Consider the following 6,531-nt stretch of genomic DNA (forward strand, 5'->3'; position numbering starts at 1 on the left):
GGCGGTTGTTGTAAATAGCAGGGCATTTGTTTTATTGCTGTTTAATTTTAATTTATTGGTACTGAACCAGGTATGAAAAAGTTCCAATGCCTTATTTACTCTATCGTTGAGTTGTGTAACGTTATCAGCAGATATTACCGCATTGGTGTCATCTGCAAAAATCACTAGCTGGCTATTCGGGAGTTGACTGTTCATATAGTCAATTATATCGTTGGTGAAAAGGATGAAAAAGATTGGACCCAAGATGGAGCCCTGTGGTACACCCCTTGTAAGTCTCGTCATTTTGGATCTATGAGTCGTTTCTTTGTTATCAAGAGTCCACTTTATTTCTACAAATTGATTCCTGTTCTGAAGGTAAGATCGGAACAAAGCTAATACCTTGCCTCTGACACCATAGAATTCCAGTTTATCCAGTAGGATATCATGGTCCACTAAATCGAATGCAGAGCTCAGGTCCAGAAACAAGCCCGCAACCCTTTTTTTAGTATTCAATTGATGAACTATGTCCTCAATCAGAGTACCAATCGCTTCCTTAGTACCCCTGCTTTTTTGATAACCGAATTGCCTTGCAGATAGTATTTTGTTTTGGTATAGGTGTTTAGTTTCCGGTTCCGGTGTCGTGAAAGAGAATACGTGCTGTCAAGTGCTCCGCAAATTAAAATCCTAATCTGGTGAAATAACGAACTATTGTCACAAAACTTTGAATAATCAACATCACAAACGTGTGAAGAATAAAGTGCCGTTATAATCTCAAGAAAATACGCGAAAATGAAGTGATTTCCGAGTGTTCGAAACCCGTTAAGAGGTTAGGAAACAAGATTGACACGAAGCGAACCATAAGTAACACCAATAGTACCAACATAACAAACTTCCGGCCACATTCGTTCGGAAACTGTCAAAACACTGCGCGTTTTGTTAACGCACGCAACATGGCAGTAGAAACGTCAAACCAAGAAATGTCAAAAGAGATGGAGCTATTGTTCACGAAAATAAAAGAGGAAATGAATAAACAAACAGAAATCATTACAGAAAACGTGAAAGCGAGCATCCTACGAAACGTGGATGATAAACTTTGCCCTATAATCGAAGAAAATAGAATTCTAAAATCAGAAATCGAGAAACTCAACGCAAAAATGAAGACCATCGAAACTTCGAACAAAAGAAACAATATAATTATCCACGGCGTAGAAGAAACAGAGCAAAACTCGCAAGACCTACTTAATAGCTGCACACAAATGTTAAAAAATATAGATGTGGATATCAATTCAAGTGATATAGACAAATTGCACAGATTAGGAAGGAAAAAAGAAAACGGAAACTCAAGACCTATCCTTATAACTACAACAACGGCTCTTAAGAAAAAAGAAATACTAAGAAATAAGAGGAAAATGAGTAACAACACTTAACACATAACAGAAGACTTCACTAAAGAAACTCTTGAAAAAAGAAAACAACTCCAAGCTGAACTGAGGAAAGCACAAGAAGCTGGCAACTATGCGGTGATCAGAAACAACAGGGTTATTATCAAAGAAAAGAAGAAAAGTAATGACAAAAGAAGAAGATCCGAGTCCACATCACCAACACAAAACACTTCGAGCCAAGCCAACGCAGCAAAAATACACAAACCTGAAAAAAATGAAACAAACAACCAGGAAAAATCTCAAACAGTGGATAAGACTGCTGAACCAGAAAAGGCAGACGCCTTCTCTATAATGCGGGCATCCGCCTACCTGAGGTCAGAAAAAAGCACATATAGAGTATAGGAATTGCCCGACATCGGTAACGACAGTAACTATTCACAATGTAAGAAACAATATTACAAGATCCCCAACCCGGCTGGTCCCCGTGGGGAGATAGACCAAAACCCCCTAAGATCAAGATCAAGATCAAAACCAAAACAAACAAACAATACAAAAACAAACCTAAATAATTACATATATATTGCAACCCTAAATACAAGAACACTAAGAAGTCAAGAAGCCTTACAAGAACTGGAACACGCATTAGAAACAATTAACTGGGACATACTCGGTTTAAGTGAGGTTCGGAGATTGGGCCTTAATATAGAAGAACACGAAAAGTACATTTTTTTCCACTACGGAGAAACTGCAGGAATGTATGGTGTAGGCTTCATGATAAAAAGTACACTCAAAAAGGCAATTGAAGAATTCCTGGCAATTTCAGAAAGAATCGCTATCCTTAACATAACGCTACCTGGACATAAAACACCAACTTCAATATTACAGATCTATGCACCAACAGAAGTAGCAAGTAATGATATAAAAGAAAAGTTCTACGAAGACCTGAAATATGCACTAGATAAATCACACAAAAACATAATTCTAATGGGTGACTTCAATAGCCAGCTCGGTACAAGAAAAAAGAATGAAGATAATATCCTTGGGCCATACTCCACAGGCAAACGCAACAACAATGGACAACGACTAATAGACCTAGCATTGGAATACAACCTGCACATCATGAATAGTGTCTACAAAAAGAAACCAAACCGGAAGTGGACCTGGATATCACCAAACGGCTCCATAAGAAACGAAATTGATTTTATACTAACCAATAAACCCAAATGGTTCTTAGACGTATCTGTTATCAATCAACTTAACTTCAATACCAACCACAGAATGTTACAAGGTAAAATACACTCCAACTGCCCAAAAGAAAGTAGAAAAAATATAAAAACCGGCCAAAACCATCTCCCACAAATACTCCCAGAAAACATAATCCGAGACCTGGAAACTTCCCTCGAAAATATAGAACAACAACAAAGCCTCCAAGAAAAATATAATAAATTAGAATATGGATTACAACAAATAAACAAACAAATAAGTATTGCAAATAAACAGAAAGACAAAATTGGACCCCATGCTAGAAATCTTATAAATAAACGAAAATTACTTCTGGAAGACAGAAAAAGTAATAGAGCTGCAATATCACAACTAAGCAAGCAAATTAACCTCAACATCAGGAAACACAAGAAGCAGATACAATCCGAAACATTCAAACTGCACCTGGAACAAACAGGAGGGACAGCAAAAGCAATGAAAGAAATGCAGGAATATAGTAACTGGATACCGAGCATGAGAAACAGAAGAACCAAAAAATTAGAAACAAAACGTAAGAATATCTCAAAAGCTGCCACACAATTCTACAAAGAACTATATGACTGCGAAGATACGACCCTCCCAAACTTAAAGTCACTATATCAACTCGACGAGGAGATAATACCACTAATTGAAGAAAATGAAGTTATTAAAGCTGTGTCAACTCAAAAAAATGGAAAAGCAACTGGCGAAGATCAAATCTCTAACGAACTTCTTAAATGTACACTCCCAGCATCACTCAGAAGCATCGTCACGTTATTCAATGAGATCCTTCAGAAAGAAGAAATACCTAAACAATGGACTACCTCCACTATCATCCTACTACACAAGAAAGGCGACAGAAACGACGTTGGCAATTACAGGCCCATCAGCCTCATGTCAAACCTATACAAGATATTTTCAAAAATCATACTACAACGCATAGAAAAAGTGTTAGATGAAAACCAACCCAAGGAGCAAGCGGGTTTCAGAAAAGGCTTTGCAACAATAGACCATATTCATACCATTAAACAAATAATAGAAAAGAGCAATGAGTATGGTAAAAAATACTACCTAGCTTTTATAGATTACAGCAAGGCCTTCGACTCCCTACTCCACAGCTATATATGGGAAGCGTTGAAAATGCAAAACGTCCAGAACAAATATATAAGAATAATCAGCAACATATACAAATGCATAACAGCAAAAATAAAACTAGAAACAGTAGGCGAGGAATTCAAACTGAAAAAAGGAGTGAGACAAGGAGACCCACTGTCACCTAAATTGTTCTCAGCAACTTTAGAACAGGTATTCAGAAACCTGAACTGGAAAGAATATGGTTTAAAAATAGATGAAAGGTTGCTGAACCACTTGCGATTTGCTGATGATCTCATACTTCTCTCGGAAAACACAGATGACTTGCAGGAAATGCTTCACCAACTGTCTTATGAAAGCAGGAAAGTGGGACTGGAAATCAACACCGAAAAAACTAAACTTATGACAAATGGACAAAAAATTAAAATGTCAATAAACAACAACATAATAGAATATGTAAATGAATACACATATTTAGGACAGATAATTTCTCCAGAACACCAGAATGACAAGGAAACAGAAAACAGAGTGTGTATTGCATGGAAAAAATACTGGTCATGGAAAGAGGTTATGAAGAACCCGGAAATCCCACTAAAATGCAAAAGTAAATTGTTCAACTCTTGCATCCTCCCTAGCATGACATATGGTTGCCAAACGTGGGCCTTAACACAAAAAAATAGGAAATCCCTAGAAGTATGTCAACACAACATAGAGAGAAGTATTCTCAACATCAAAAAGAAAGACAAAATAAGACTAAGCACCATAAGAAAAAACACAAAATTAAGAGATGTATCCTATGTAACAGATAGCCTAAAATGGAAATGGACTGGACACATGCTCAGAGAGCCAGGACAAAAATGGTCAAAAATTGTTACAACCTGGTACCCCAAAGACGGGAAAAGGAAAAGAGGCAGACCTTACCGCAGATGGGAAGACGACATTAGAGCTATCGCTGGACCAACATGGACATGGACAAGAAGAGCAACTAACAGAGAGGAATGGAAGGTCTTAGGGGAGGCCTATGCCGGGAGGCAAGTCGACCGATGTCAACTCTAACAAAAATGACAACCAACCTTATTCTAAATCAAATTATAATAATAATAGTGTAATATGTTTGACTAGCATGACAAATTTGACAAATATTCAATAACATGACAAAACTGTACCATTTAAAAAAAAATTTAAGGTCGAAATAAAAGGCTATTTTATTTTATTTTATTTTATTTTATTTTATAGGTGTTTAGTTAACCTATCCTTCATAATTCTTTCCAGCAATTTGGATAATGTTGGCAGTATAGAAATAGGCCTGTAATTTTTAGGATCCGATTTGGAACCTTTTTTATGGACCGGTATTACCTTTGCCACTTTAAACTGATCTGGGAAGGTACCAGTGTCTAGACATTGATTAAAAAAATAGGCTAACGGTTCAGCAAGAATATCAATATTATCTTTAAAAATGGCAATAGGTAATTCATCATATCCGCAAGAAGTTTTAGGTTTAAGCTGTTTGACGATGAATTTAATTTCAGCCGGATAGACCCTGTCAAATGGCATATCTTTATCTACTTTTGTGGCGTGGAAATTCAATAGAGACATAGCACGATGGGAAGCATCCGTTGTGTCACTTTTTTGAGTAAATTGTTCTAATAAAATAGCACACACATTGTCAGGGCTATTTATCATTTTTACTATACCATTTTCAGTTTCTGTTTTTAAAATTAGGTTCTCTTTCGAACTTTCTGCAGCCTTGTTTCTGGATTTCTGTACTACTTTCCAAATTTCCTTACAAGAGTCTTTCGATTTTTCTATTTGTGACTGTACTGCCAATCTTTTTGCGTTCCGAATAACCCGGTTATAAATATTAACATATCTCTTCCTATACTTCTCTATGGAGTCGGAGTTGGTTTCTTTGTGAGTTACAAGTATACGTTTCATGACACTTGATACCTTGATACCCTTTGTTACCCAATTTATTTTACAACATTTACTTAATGGTACCTTGATTTCTTTTTTTTTAAAGGATTCTCTAAATATATGGTTAAATTTATCTATAAAACAATTAACACCCTTATTTAACCAATCTTCAGCTTCGAGTTTCTGTCGGAATTGTAGTTTAGCATTACGATTAAATTTTCTTACTGTCTTCCAAAGGTGTTTACTAGTGTCATTTTTGCTATCTTTGACAGTAGTGAAAGTGCTTAGAATGGCAGCGTGTCCATCAGCTAGACCATTATGATCCACTAATGGTGTGGGCACTCGTTGAGCTGGTAAATTGGTCAAGATGTTGTCCAAACATGAATTAGCTTCATTACGTGTAAATGTAACAGTCGATATCAAGTGTCTAAAGTTATATGAGACTAACAAGGATAGAAAGTCAGCAGATTTGTTGTCTTCCTTCAACAGGTTGATATTAAAGTCACCACAAATGACACAATCCTTGTTGAAAAAGTGTTCCAAGATCTGTTCAAGTCGGCTCATAAAAAAGTCATAATTTGCATCAATTGGATTACGGTAACAACATATTATATTGACATTTGTGTCGCAATCCCTGACACCGCACACCTCAAAACACTCATCTTTGTACAATTGTTTACATATAGCAAGTTCTTCACACCTCCTGGTTTTGCGCCCTAAGATTAGTGAACCTCCTCGCTTTTTCTTTGTCCTAGTATTAAAGGTTACCAGATTAAACTCTGCTAAGCTGAAAAGAGAGGCTGTGTTAGCGTTAAGGAAATGCTCACTTATGCATACATAGTGCTGGTCATCCGGTAAGGAGTACAGGTATAATTCTAACTCATTTTTCTTATTAGTGACGCCACATAGGTTCTGGTAATAGACT

Source organism: Cydia splendana, chromosome 18 (assembly GCF_910591565.1).
Source record: "Cydia splendana chromosome 18, ilCydSple1.2, whole genome shotgun sequence".
NCBI lineage: Eukaryota > Metazoa > Arthropoda > Insecta > Lepidoptera > Tortricidae > Cydia > Cydia splendana.